This window comes from Orcinus orca, chromosome 16 (assembly GCF_937001465.1).
Source record: "Orcinus orca chromosome 16, mOrcOrc1.1, whole genome shotgun sequence".
NCBI classification, from domain to species: domain Eukaryota; kingdom Metazoa; phylum Chordata; class Mammalia; order Artiodactyla; family Delphinidae; genus Orcinus; species Orcinus orca.
This window is the reverse complement of record NC_064574.1, coordinates 65190614-65206091: the sequence shown is the minus strand read 5'-3', so window position 1 is coordinate 65206091 and position 15478 is coordinate 65190614.

Sequence of the window (15478 nt, the reverse complement as noted above, 5' to 3'; positions counted from 1 at the left end):
ACTCCTTTCTGAAATATCTGTTGAGCACCTAGCATGTGTCAGTCCAAGTTATATCTAGGATGAGATGATTGAGATTTGCTCCAGAGCACTGAAATTTAGATTTGAACTTCAGTGGATTAAGAGGGCCTTGAAAAATTGGGTGAAGTTCTCAAACTTTGCAAAATAAAATAATAATAATCTTTACAATCATGTTGTCAGTCAAACCTGAAGAGAAGGGTGTCATATCATGCCGTCACTTAATTGTGGTTGAGAAATATGGGCAAAAAAAGGTGACTCACTTTTTGTTTATCCCAAGATTTAATGCAGAGTTGTTAGCAAAACTGAAATTATATTAAATACATCCAACCTAATACAAAATTTAGCTTTTCCAATTTTATAACTCTATCTTTCCATATTTTTCCTTCATTTTTTCCCTTCTGTCTACAGTGAAATTTTGGTCCCCTTTTAAAGGAGATGGACTTTCAGTAGGCTGAGCCTAGTGTAAATTATCTTTGGATAACTAGGGCCTTGTGCAGTTGAAATAAGCAATTACTAGATGGTGCATGATGGGAACATTTGTTCCACTTCCCAAGGATGAGAAATGACCAATTTCAGCCAGTACTAATGGATCCTGGGGTTCCAGAGTCCTTACCCTCATGGAACTCTCAGTCAAGCTGGAAGACTCAAACCCCTTCCAATCAAATCACAGCTTCTGCGGCCAAAGCTAGTGACAGAGGGAGAGATTCTCCAGGCCCACATTCATCCTCTCTCCGCCTTCCCCTACAAGTCCCCAGGCCCAAGCAGCTGCCCTCCTTGAGGAGGCATTTTTACCATAGATACCTTCCCCTAGAGCAGAGTCCTGCAAACTTTTTCTGTAAAGGGCCAGATAGTAAATATTTTAGGCTTTGCAGACCATATGGTCTCTGTTGCCACTGTTCAGCTCTGCTCTTGTAGCACAAACACAGTCATAGACAATATATAAACAAATGGGCTTGGCTGTGTGACAATAAAACTTTATTTACAAAGACATGCTGCAAGCTGGATTTGGCCCACAGGCCATAGTTTGCTGGCCCTTGCTCCAGGGCATTTGAGGGAAAGGGGTGGGCTGGTCTTAGGCCTGTTTATGACAGAGACACCCCTCCCCCTCCCCCTGCAGGCTGCATTTCCCAGGCTCCTGAATCAGTTAGCAGCTGGCCAGGTTAGCAGGACATGGGACGGTGGGAGGAAGAACAAAGCCAGAAAATTTCCCTCTCCCTGTCCCCCAGATTCAGTCAGCCTCTCAGACAGATTCCCTGCCTTTTCCGAGGCTCCAGCCCCTACAAGACATATGTGCCATGGTTTCCAACTTCTTCTAGAAGACCCAGCCCTGGGCTCTGCCAACCCCATTCCCTCCCTTTTCCTTCCAGCCTTCCTGCTTTGGGTTTCATCACAGGCCTCCACTTGTCTCCCAAAGCTCTTCCTTCTTGTGTGTTACCAATCCCCTGTGTATATAAATTCCCTCAGTTTAAAAAACTTGGAGTAGTTTCTTTTCCTTTTTTTTTTTTTTCCCTCTGATTGGACCTTTGCTGATCCAGGAGGCAATGATTATGCCCTTGCTCTCCAAAAGCAAAGAGTGCTGAGAAACATTGCTGGCTGGGCCCGAGCAGGCTTTAAGGATGCTATCCTTTCCTGGCTCTGTTGGAAGAAATGATGAGTTTAGCAGAGAAAGCGCTTTGCTTTGAGAGTGAACCTTTCAGCAGTGCTCGACCTGAGCTGATGGATGGTGTGCGGTGGAAAGCCGCACCGTTTGGCTACCGTGGAAGGGACAGAGGAGGGGGGTGAGGAGGGAAGGGGGGACGGAGGAGGGAGTGCTGTCCATAGGAGGCTGCATGGACTCCCCCCACGTCCAGGTTCTGTTCAACGCAAAAAATAGTAACTACCATAACGCTATGTGTCATGTGCTAAAATTTAAAGGATCATAAATACACTGAAAGCTAAGCACTTCACATACTTTCTTGGTGTTTCCCAAAACTTATTTATTAAAATTACCAATTCTCAGACCCCACTGCACTTTTATTGACTCAGAGATAAAGCCAAGAAGTTGCATTTTGAAAAACAGCAAAGTGACCAGCTGACCAAGGAAGCTGGGGACAGACTGTCATTTCATTTCACATGACGTCATATTTGCGAAGCGCATACTCTGTTCCCCATTTTATCGATGGGGAAACTAAAATGCAGGGAGGAAAAGGGGATTCAGAAGGGCCCCGCGGCTAGGGAGTAACAGAGCTTGATTCAAACCCAGGTCTGTTTCATTCCAAAGCCCAGAGGACTCATCCAGGTTCATCGGCAACTTCTGACCAGCTGCACGCTTTCTGCACATCTCTGTCCTCACAAAAACCTGTGGGGTGCGGGTTATCATCCTGGGAATAATAGGAGATGGAACGGGGGTTCCTGCCCTCACCCCACCCTTCTTTTGGTCCCTACTTCTCACCTGTGTTCCTGCTTCTCTGCACTTTCAGGTCCACGCCCATCACCTAGTGGATCATGGCCCAGGGGCATTGTCGGAACCCCGCCCTCTCCTGTGTCCTGGGACAGGAGACCAAGGAAACACGAATGAGAGGATTGTAGGTGGGTGCTAAATCTCCCAATCTTCCCAAGCCCATGAAGGAAGTACAATCAGCCGTCTCATTTCACAGATGAGGAAGCAGAGGCACAAAGTTTTCAGTCACTTGCCCAAGGTCACACAGCTGGGATTGAAACCCAGACAGACCAGATGCCAAGCCCACTCTTAACACTAGGGTGTGATGCCCTGGGGGAGTGAGGCAGTGTCTGGCCAAGTGTTAGAGAACATCATTCTAAAATGAGCGAAACCAAGGTCAGCTTTCAAGCTCCCTCCATGTCTCTCTGTCTTTATGGTGGTTCCTGAGCCTTTCATAAAATCTCTCCTAAATATTCCAGCCTCATCTCAGGCACACTACTGGGGGTATAAGGAATAGGGTCTCCAAGGTAGAAACTCAAAAGAAAGGAAGATATACATCAACACAGACTTCCCGTGAATGTTCACAGAAGTACTATTCATAATGACCAAGAAGCGGAGGTGACGTAAGTGCCTATCATGTAGTGAATTGTGGAAAAAAATAGATGAGCTACATACACACACTGGGAAACTACTCACGATGAAAAGGAATAAAACACTTATGCTAAATGAAAGAAGCCAGATAAAAAATAAAAAAAAAAAAAGGAACACGTAACTGTGTGATTTCATTTATCTAAAGTGACCAGAAAAGGCAGATCTATGGACACACACTAATGATGGCTGGGGTTGGAGATGAGGATTAACTGGAAATGAGCAAAAATGATCTAAAACTGAACTTTGATGATGGTTATCAGTGCTGTATATTTGTTTAAAATCATTGAATTGGGCTTCCCTGGTGGCGCGGTGGTTGAGAGTCTGCCTGCCGATGCAGGGGACGCGGGTTCGTGCCCCGGTCCGGGAAGATCCCACATGCCGCGGAGCGGCTGGGCCCGTGAGCCATGGCCGCTAAGCCTGCGCTTCTGTAGCCTGTGCTCCGCAATGGGTGAGGCCACAACAGTGAGAGGCCCGCGTACTGCAAAAACAAAAAAAAAAAAGTAAACTAGATTGGGTATGAGGTATGGAATATATGGGGGAAAACATAGTAAGGGATAGGGATAGGAAACATGGGGATATAATGGTAAATAATCAGTCAAGTCTTTGCTGAGAAGACAGCATTTCAGCGAGAGTAGAAGGAGGTGATGGCATGAGCCTGGTTAAAATCTAGGCACAAAGCCTTCTGAGCAGAGAGAACAGCAAGTGCAAAAGCCCTGAGGTGGGAGCAGGATTGGAGTGTTGAGGACTAGGAGGGAGGCTGGACTGAAGCGTGGAGAAGGTGACAAGTGATGACTCCAGGTGAGATGGGAGCTGCTACAGGCTTTTAAGGAGGGAGCAGGCATTGGATGAAGCCCCGTCACAGGGAACCCCTGAATTCTCCCACTCCACTCTGCCTCCTACTCCTGCCAGGAAGGGTGGCAGGGAAGGCTGGCCGAGGTCCAGACGGCCGGCTGGGCCCAGGCAGACAGGAGCGCATGCAGGACCAGGCACTTCCAGAGGTGGCCTGGGTTGCCTTGGCAACAGGGGCTTCCAAAAACCTCCCCAGGGACTTCCCAGGGCAGCAGCAGGCTGGGCTCATTTCTTGTAATCCAGCAGCATGAGGACATAAAGAAATCAATTTATTAGCACAAACAGTCCTTCGTGCTCACGCACTTACTCTCCTTAGAATTCAGTCTGGCACAGAGCTCCCCAGACTTCCGCATGCAGTGGATTCGTGAGCGTTAACTTGGTGGGAGTGGGCCGCCCTGAAGAGGACTGGACCGTCTCCCCAACACTCCATGGAATAGAGCCGAGGCTCTGTGGTGATGGCTCTGGGGTCAAATTCAGCCGTCACCTGCTAGCTGTGACCTCAGGCCAGTCACGTATCCTCTTTGACCTCCACGCTCCTCTAGGTCCAGTGTTCGGGAGGATTGAAGAAGTTGCTGTGCATCTTGTGCCCAGCCCCTCCTCCCATGTAGGACCAAAGCCCCTGTGTGCCCAGACCCTGACCCCCCACATCTTCCTCGTGTCCTTCACATGTGTGCCCAGCTGTCACCTCCTGGTGAGGCTCTCCCCACACTCCACATTTAAACTGCGACATCTGGAATATCCAAATGTCTTATCAATTGTAAAGAAGGGGCTAAGCTTCCTCAGTGACTAAGGAATTGCAAATTAAAACCGCAAGGCACACAGCCCCTTTGCAATCTACACATTTTTCATTTTCTCCCCTCTCGTCCTCTCCTCAGCCCCTTGCAATCTTGCTGCAGGCTCTAAAGCAGCCCTTCATGAAGACCACCAGTGACCTCCAGGTCACCCAAGGTTACTGAGCCACATTTGAATCCAGTTTAGATCCTGCCTTTTCCATATCCTCACACACAGAATGAGAGACAGATTCTACAAATGCTTCACAAGGGATCTCTTCCTAAGGCCAAAGTGAAAGTCATGTGAAGGTCATAAGCAAACTCATTTGGGACCATCCAAGATCTTTCTCTGTTCATGCCCCCACCATACACACCCCTGCACGCACATGCACACCGACACACACACACACACCCTGCTCCCCAGCCCTCCTAGAAACCAAACATCTCTGGATGGGGAGACACCCCAGAAGTCCTCAAGCTGGGTTCGCTCTTGATCAGACACCTCCTGTTGAGCTTCACAGATCACCACTGTGCGGTCTGGTTGGATTTCCTCAGATAGCTGCCTGCCAGAGCTCACACACAACGAGACAGAGCACCACAGCCTTCCCAGCCAGCCTCCCCGGGGGCTCTCCTCACTGTGTTCCCCTTGAAACCCCACTCAGGTCTTCCCCCGAGGGTCTCATGTTAGATGAAACAGACCACATATTAGTCCCAGGAGCTGAAGTCATCTTTCATTCAGCAGTTATACCCAACTGACCCAGGATGGATACTGGAGCTCCAGAAATGGATGAGACACAGGCCTGTGTGCCTGAGTTTCTCTATATGGAAGTGGAGCTAATGACAGTGCCTGCTTCACCAAGTCCCGGTGAAAAAGATTAAATGAGATTTAGCACAATGCCTTGCACATAGTAGGTGTTCAATAAACTGAAGTTCTGGTGTATATCCTTAGAAGGGACAGGCTTACAACATTAATACATTCTCATAGGGTGTCAGCTGAAGCTAAAGGCACACGTGGGCAGCACAGCTGGCTCTGTGGCTGCGGACCATGACCACTGCATCACCTACCAGGTTCAAACGCAATAATAGGTACCAAATGCATCACACAGGGTTTGGCACTAGTCATCACTTTATTACTACTGCTATGACTTTTAACTAATATTTATTAAGCACAGTTGCCCAGCACTGTTCTAAGTACTTTATTAACACATCTAATCCTCAAACAACCCTATGAGATGAGTATTATTATGATTTATTTTATTTTTATTGTTATTATCATAATCTTCCCCATTTACAAATATGGAAATGAAAACACAAAGAGGTTAATTTCTGTATGTATCTCAGAGAGTTACACAACAGAGTTGGGGTTTGAACCCAGGCAGTCTGACTCCCAAACTCTCAGTCATAACCACGTGTTCTGCTGTTATTTTTACACACCCTGCCTACCTCATTAGGTTGGGCAAGGATCAAACGGTAAAATCCAAAATCACACGGACATTCAGTTGAAAAATGGAAAAATCAGTATTTAAGCAAAATTCATATTTTATCCAAAATTCACCTTGAAAATCCCTTATATCATCCATAAAACATGGTTCTAAGTATGACTATACTACCTCACCCAGCCAGTTTTTCCTCCAGCATTGAAATAGAATGCTGATCCTTCAGTTAAACACCTAAGAAACACCTGGTTGGGGGTTGTTTGGCTGGGAGATATCTGGTCTAAGCCTGCACAGTTTAATTCCCACTGAATTGAAGGGGTGTGTGTTGCAGTTCCACCTTTCTGTGTGTGGATTTGCTGCTTATGACAATACTGCCTAACCCTTACCTGCCTCTTACCGGGTGTCATGTCTCATTCTGTGTGTTTCGCCTGTGTGGATGCACTTAATCCCCCCGTCAGCCCCAGGAGGTAGGTACTGTTATTGTCATTCTCATCTTACAGATGGGGAAACTGAGGCACGGGGTTTCAAGCACTTGTCCGACATCATCCAACTGGAGTTGACCCCAGACACTCTGGCTCCAGGGGACATGTGACAAGTCTTCTCTCCAAGGATCCCAAGGAGGAAAGTGATTATAACTCCCCTCCCCCACTTCTCGCCCCCAGCCAGCTTCCTCCCTGACCCAGTTGCCTCCAAAGAGCCTGTTGGTCTCTGCAAAGAAGCAGTCTTGTTGAATCTCCTCTGAAAGCTAATTCGGCCATTTACTCTCAATTTGTAGCAGATGCTGTCGTCTCTCAGATTTCAAAGAAGATGAATGCATGGGTCAAATTGAATTTAAAAATTTAATTGAATAAGACAGAACCAGACAGCTTGATGGAAGACTTTGATCCGATAAAGGGAGAGTAGAAATACGTGCTCCTAAGGCCGGGGTGTGATGGGGAGCTGTCTGGACCTTGTCTAGCCTCTCCTTATCTGCAGGAAAACCAGTTATGCCAATTAAGGGTGAGATTGCCCTGGGGTGGTGTAGGGAAGACTGTTCCAAGGCATTTACCAGATTACATGTCCCAAAACAGGCTGGCAGCCCTCCCACCTTCCCGTCCACCCCTGTCTCCAGACCAACCCAATTCTGAGCCCCTGCAAGTCAGGGACCTCGTCTCAGACCTCACAAGACCCCTGTGTCCTGGCCGCTATAGGACCCTACAGAAGAGATATTAAGAAACAGAGAGAGAAAGATTAAACCAGCAGCCCATGGGGAGATCCCCAGCCTACAGACCTTTTTCACTATGCATAAAGGTTTGTTTACTTTTTTAATTAGGAGATTTCCCATTTTAAAATCCATATTTGCAGCTTCTCTTTAAACATTGCTACTCAAAGTGAGGCCCACGGACCAGAAGCATTGGCACCAAGTTGGAGCTTGTCAGAAATGCAGAATCTCAGGTCCCACCCCAGACATTCTCTACTGGAATTAATATGTTAATGTTAAGGTTTGAGAAAAACTTGCTTTAAAACAGTGGTTCTCACCCCTGGCTGCACATCAGACTCACCTGAAGAGCTTTTTAAAAATCCAGATACTCAGGTCGCACTCCATCCCTTTCCTTCAGAATCTCTGGGGGTGGGCTTCCCTGGTGGCGCAGTGGTTGAGAGTCCGCCTGCTGATGCAGGGGACGCGGGTTCGTGCCCCGGTCCGGGAAGATCCTGCAGGCCGCGGAGCGGCTGGGCCCGTGATCCATGGCCGCTGGGCCTGCATGTCCGGAGCCTGTGCTCCGCAACGGGAGAGGCCACAACAGTGAGAGGCCTGCGTACCGCAAAAAGAAAAAAAAAAACCTCTGGGGGTGAGACCCAGGTATCGGCAGTTTTTAAAGCTCCCAGGTGATTCCAATGGGTGACCAAGCTCGAGAACCAGTAGATTAAGATGAGAATATCCAGCAACATTGGGTTTCTATTCCCACATAGTAAAAAGGGGCTGGGGATGAGGGGCCATTCACCAACCCCTCCTGGCCTCGACATGCATTTTCATAACCTGCCAGGTACCATGTGCCTGTGATGCCCGACCTAATTACATGCTTGAGGTTCCTGAAGCTCTTCTCCTCCTGGGACCCGCTCCCTACCTTCCCCATCCCTCCTTCTTTTAGGAGGGCCATTAGGAAGATGCAGCCAAGCAGCTTCTAATAAAGTAAGTGTGCATGAAATACATGCCCCAGCAATTCCACTCCTAGATTTACAACCAACAGAAGCAAATGCACATGCCCACAAAAAGACTCGTACAAGAACTCATAACAGCATTTTTCGTAATAGCTCAAGCTGGAAACAACCCAAATGACCATCAGCAGAAGAAAGGATAAGCAAATCATGGTACATCCATTCAATGGAATACATCTCAGCAATAAAAGGGAACAAACTATTGATCCATGCAAAACACGGATGAATCTCAAAAACTTTATTTATGTAGAGGGAAAAAAAGCCAAACACAAAAGCATACATGCTGGAGGATTTCATTTCTATGAAACTCTTTTAAACTGCAAAACAAAGATATGGTGAAATAAACCAGAATAGTGGTTGCTTCTGCAGTGGAAGGAGGGTGTTGACTGGACAGGGTCATGACAGAACTTTCTGGAGTGGTGTTCATATTCTGTACCTCAACCTGGTGATGGTTACATGGGTGGATTTATACATATTTCTCGGAACTCATCAAGCTATACTGTTAAGATCTGTGTAGATTCCCTATGGGAATTTTACTTCAATAAAGAAAAATATTTAACCACTAATTTTTAAAAAAAACTGTCAAGAGGCAGTGTGAGGTGGTGGAATGCGTGTGAGCTTAGGAATTTGAGTCTTGACTCCTCTACTTTCAGCCTTAGAGATCTCAGGCAAGGGAGACAAGAACTGGGAACAATATCACCATGTGAACACAATTGCTTAGCTACCCAGTTCCTTTCTCCTTTGCTGATTCTGAACAGGGATGAAAACCAAATATTCACTTTCCCAGCCTCCCTCACAGCTGGGAGTGGTTGCTACGTGAGATAGAGTCACCTGGGCATCACTGGTTTGAAGAGGGAAGGGGCCACAAGCCAAGAAACGTGGGCAGCCTGGCTGGAAAAAGCAGGAAAACAGATTCTCCCATAGAGCTTCCAGAAGGAATGCAGCCCTGCCAACCCCTTGACTTTAGCTCAGTGAGACCCATTTCAGACGTCTGACCTCCAGAACTGTAAGTTAATAACTTCGTGTTGTTTTACGGCACTAAGTTTGTGGCGACTTGTTACAGCAGCCATAGGAAACTAATGCAGCGTGACTTGGAGGCTGAAATGAACACAACAAGCAACTCCTGCACCCAGCAGGATGGAAGAACTTCAAGTGTTCCAGCCAGAAAAACCTTCTGAATCTTGATCTGGCTGGTGGTGTAGACATATGTTAACATATGTAAATTCTCTTTACTACATTTGTATTATACATCAATTAAAAAGTCAAAAAGACACAGTGAATGTCATAACCATACCTTTTTCAGACAGTTCCGGCTATTTCCCGCGGACATGTCAGCAGGCTGGAAGGGGGCAGGATGCTGCCTATATAAGAGGAGTGGCCAAGCTGTACCACCAGACAATAGGGACCCCACAGAAGCCAGGTTCACTTATGAGGCCTCCACCCTTTGACTCTCCTCTCTACATGCCTGTCAGTCTGACTTTCATCCCACTTCTTCTAACATCTTTTCACAAGCATGTTGCCACTATTACCTAGGATGATTACACAACTCTGCCCAGCAAAATCTTCAATCTGCTCCTGTTGTCTCAGTGCAATTATCAACAGCGTGTCCCAGTTTGACAAATAAATCATATAGCCGACTACTTTGAACAAACTGTTGAAAAAGTGGCATCTAGGGCTTCCCTGGTGGCGCGGTGGTTGAGAGTCCACCTGCCGTTGCAGGGGACACGGGTTCGTGCCCCGGTCCGGGAAGATCCCACATGCCGCAGAGTGGCTGGGCCCGTGAGCCATGGCCGCTGAGCCTGCGCGTCCGGAGCCTGTGCTCCGCAACGGGAGAGGCCACAACAGTGAGAGGCCCGCGTACCGCAAAAAAAAAAAAAAAAAAAAAGTGGCATCTAAGGAGATCGTACCCAGGGGAAGAAATCTCAGCCCCTGCTACACCCCATCACAGTGCTTATGGGTTACGGTGAAAGAGAGAGGAACAAGAAATCCCACTCACTGTTTGGGTCTGACCATGTGCATACACTCTGCCCCACTGACCACACTGGCCTCATCAGCACCACGGATGAGCTCAGAACAGCCGGGGATGTGGATCTATAAAACCTCACTCATGTCCTGCCCCTGGCCCAAACCAAACTGCCCGCTCCATCCTCCGTGGGCAAAATCCGCGTGCTTAAGAGCGTCACATGGGACCCATTCAAAGTAATTAACAACTTGTTCAATATCATAAACCAGCTCCACTCCCCGGATCTTTCCCCAACCTTGGGACTTAGATGAAAGGCAGACAAATTTGGTTTCCGTTTGTCTTTGGGCTGAACTTTTTTTCTTGCGCTGGTTAAATGACATCCTGCCTTCTCAGGCTCAGAAAACACAGTCTATTTTGTGTTCAGCGACTCTTGAGTCCCTGGGAGAGTCACCTTGCAGGAGCGGTCTGGCGAATTTGGCCCTGGTTTCCCAGTGGCATGAGGGCGATTAGACTCTGGTCTGTGGCTCAGCCGCCTCCTAAGGCTAGAGACACACAATAGTGGCCCGTTAGGCTCAGCTGACAGCCAGCAGCAACAACCAAATCTACGGGGGTATGATTCAGATGGTTCCAGTCCCCAGCCTTCAAGTTTTCCAGCCAAAGGCACAGACATCATAGAACAGGGACAGTGTATCCCACTGTGCCCTGTCTAAAGTCCTGACATACAGAAACCGTGAGAGACAATAAAAATTATTGTTATTTAAGCACTGTGTTCTGGGGTAATTTGCAGCAGTGGATAACTAGTAGAGAAAGAACCTAAATGATGCCATCTCACGCAGCATCCAGACATAAAATCTTCTGGAAGGACTGGGATTGGTACTGTCCGAGGTGTGCAACCACCTCTGGACCAATCACTGAATCCAGGAGAAAGCTATTCCATGATGGGTCCAGCCAGTGGCCCAAATGGGGCACCATGATGACAGCTCCACTTGCAAGGAAGGAGAGGGAGAGAGGTCCTCCCAAGTAAATAACGCTGGCAGACAAAACAGTGTCAAATGCAGTGACCTCACTGCTTATCTAACTCCCACTCCTGTTAGCTGCAGTGATGTCTTCTGCTGATGTCAAAATAGTTAGCCCATTACTATTAAAGATACCTCTCGGGCTTCCCTAGTGGCGCAGTGGTTGAGCGTCCGCCTGCCGATGCAGGGGACACAAGTTCGTGCCCCAGTCCGGGAAGATCCCGCATGCCGCGGAGCGGCTGGGCCGGTGAGCCATGGCCGCTGAGCCTGCGCGTCCGGAGCCTGTGCTCCGCAACGGGAGAGGCCACAACAGTGAGAGGCCCGCGTCCCGCAAAAAAAAAAAAAAGAAAAAAGAAAATTTCACTATTTTGAATTATGAATTTAAATTTAAACTATTATGAATTTAAATTTCACTATTTAAACTTAAATAGCCACACATGGCTAGTAGCTATCATGTTGGACAGCACAGTACCTGGATTTAAAGCATGCCAAGTTCTTTACCTCTCAGGGCTTTAGAACAACAATTCTCTCTGCTTCGGATTGGACATAAGTGAGAAATGTTTCCCCAAAGGAAATCAGGGGGAGATATTCCCAGATTAGGAGGTGGTGGAGAGGTAAGAGCAACAGGTGTCACCTCACTGAGGGGGAAATCAAGGATAACTCAGAGAGCAAATGATAGGGAATGGTGAGGGGACAACCCCAAAGGCGGAGTTCAAATCAGAGCAGTGCTCAAATGTGAATTTGCTACAGGGTAAAGTGGAAAAGCAAGTTGTGGAGAAATACACACAGTGTGAGTCCATTGATACAAAATCAGAAATCAGCACAACTAAACAATATATTATTTACAGCTGCAAACATATTAGGCAAAACCAAAAAATAAGCAACAGAACGATAAACACAACATTCACAATAAAGGTGACTTCTGAGGGAAGAGAAGGAGATAAGGGAGGGACAGTGCAGCCCACCCAGGGCGCAGGTGGCATGGGGATCACTGCTGTCGAGAACGTTAAAACAATAAAACAAGTTAAAACTCAGTCAGTCTGTTTTGTAATTTCACCAAGCTCCAGCGATTGTAAACAATGTCAGTGATAAAATACTCTTCCCCTAAAAAAGCTTTTGTTGATTTAGGTTCTAAAAATTGCTGCAATTACTAGATAGATAGACATAGATACAAATACAAATAGATATTGTATATACATACACATATATGTATATGTGTAAACTTCAAATTTTCATATTTTATTACTTATAGTTTGTGCCAGGTATCAACTTTTCTGTCTCTCAACTCCAAATTCATTCTTCTCTCACCTGCTTTGAGATTTTGGAGCTGGGCCTGCAAACATTTCTCCTTTGCCAGCTGACATAACGTTGGCTGTTAGCAGAGGGTGCTGGAGGGACACTGCAAAGGGAAGGGGCTTCTCTTCCCTGGTTCCAGCAGGAGGCTTCCAAGGGAGTTTCACAAGCACCCCAACAGGAGGCTTCCTAGTGAGTTTTGCCAACATCCCAACTGATTGTTTGCTGCCCACCAGCCCTGTCATGCAAGTACTTCAATGAACTATGCAGTGAACCTCAGCTCCTCCTCTCCCACAAGGTCTAATCGCAGCATCTTCCAACTTGTTCTTTCCCTGGTGTGGTAGGTAGAATTCTAAGGACTTCCCCTTGTGTACCTGCCCTGTATAATCCTCAGGATTTAGCATATCATAAATTCTAATCCTGTTGTTAGACAATGTTTTATGGGATAGTTTACTTGAAGAAAGGGCTATTATCTGGGTGAGCCTGACCTAATCACGTGAGCCCTTTAAGTCTGGGTCTACAGATTCAGAGACAGGAAAAAATAAAGATTCAAAGCACAGAAGGATTTGACCTTCCATTGCTGGCTTGAGGATAGATGAGGCCACTTGGCAAGGAATGTGAGTGGTAGCTAGGAGTTGAGGGTGGCTCCCAGCTGACAACCAATAGGAAATAAAGACTTCAGTCCTACAACCACAAGGAACTGAACTCTGCCAACAACAAGAATGAGCTTCCATATGAGAACTCAGTCCTGCTGACACCTTGATTCAGTCTTGTCATACACTGAGCAAAGAACTGATAACCTACAGAACTGTGAGCTAACAAATAGGTGTGGTTTTTTTTAAATATTCTTTATTGTGTAAAATATACATAAGATAAAATTTACCGTTGTAACCATTTTTATTTTTTTATTTTTATTTATTTTTTATTTTTTATTTTTTTGCAGTACGCGGGCCTCCCACCGCTGTGGCCTCTCCCGTTGCGGAGCACAGGCTCCGGACGCGCAAGCTCAGTGGCCATGGCCCACGGGCCCAGTCGCACCGCGGCACGTGGGATCCTCCCGGACCGGGGCTCGAACCCGTGTCCCCTGCATCGGCAGGTGGACTCTCAACGACTGCGCCACCAGGGAAGCCCCCCATTGTAACCATTTTTAATTGTACAGTTCAGTGTTAGTAAGTAAATTCACATTGTGTACAACCATCTCCCCTGTCCACCTCCAAAACGCTTCTCATCATCCCGAACTGAAATTCGGTACCCATTAAGTAGTGAATCCTCATGCGCCTCTGGCAACCAATATTCTTCCTGCCGCTATGAATCTGACTACTAGGTGCCTCATATCAGTGGGACCATAGAGTATTTTTTCTTCCGTGACTAACTTATTTCACGTAACGTATTTTCAAGGTTGATTTATAGCGTATCATGTGTCAGATACTATGGCCTTCCTTTTTAAGGCTGAAGAATATTCCATTGCATAGATATACCACATCTTGTTTAGCCATTTATCTGTTGATGGATACTGGGGTTGCTTTCACCTTTTGGCTACTGTGAATAATGCTGCTATGAACATAGGTGTACAAATCTCTCTTCAAGTCTCTATTTTCAATTATTTGGGGTATATACCCAAAAGGAGAATTGCTGGATCATATGGTAATTCTGTGTTTAATTTTTTGAAGAACCACCATACTGTTTTCCATAGCTGCTAAATAGGTATTGTTTTAAACTGCTAAATTTGTGCTAATTTGTTACTCAGCAACAGAAAATTAATACACTTGAGTATTCTGTCTCAGCCTTAGAAATAGTAAATGCTTCCTACATCTGCTACTCCCATATTGTTTAGAGTTTCTTTACCTCTCTTTGTAGCTAATCTCGTCTTCTAGTTAATAATTTTTCATAAAATTTTCCCTATTCAAATTACTGGTATGGTATGTGTCACCTGAGTGGTCCCTGATGGACAGAATCTTTAATAAATGTTGTGTTCTACATGGAAATTAATTTGTTTATTTTTTATCGAAGTATAATTGATTTACAATGTTGTGTTAGTTTCTGGTGTACAGCAAAGTGATTCAGTTATACATATACATATTCTTTTTCATATTCTTTTCCATTATGGTTTATTACAAGATATAACAAGATATCCCCTGTGCCTGTGCTCTACAGTAGGACTTTGTTGTTTATATATATAGTAGTTTGTGTCTGCTAATCCCAAACTCCTAATTTATTCTTCCCCTATCCCCTTTCCCCTTTGGTAACCCTAAGTTTGTTTTCTATGTCTGTGAGTCTGTTTCCGTTTTGTAAATAAGCTCATTTGTATCATTTTTTAGATTCCAGATATAAGTGATATCATATGATATTTGTCTTTCTCTGACTTACTTTACTTAGTATGATAATCTCTAGGTCCATCCATGTTGCTGCAAACAGCATTATTTCGTTCTTTTTTATGGCTGAGTAGTATCGCTCACTCTATATATCTATCTATCTATATCTATCTATCTATATATATATAGATATACCACATCTTCTTTATTCATTCATCTTTCGGTGGGCACTTAAGTTGCTTCCATGTCTCGGCTATTATAAATAGTGCTGCTATGTACACTGGGGTGCATGTATTTTTACATGGAACTTAATTTGGAGAACAAGTTACGCAGCCAGCCACTGACACATACAGCAGATTCGGCAACATCTACTAATTTTCAGTTGTAAATTAGTAATAGTCTGAATTAGTTTGGGTTTGTCTTGGGTGCATTTCATATCTCTAATCTTTGTGATATTACATATTCTTGTGTTTAAATAGTGTATTGGAAATAAACAATGATAACACAGTGATCTAAAGGAAAAGAGAGAACTTGAGTTTTGTCACTTCTGTCATT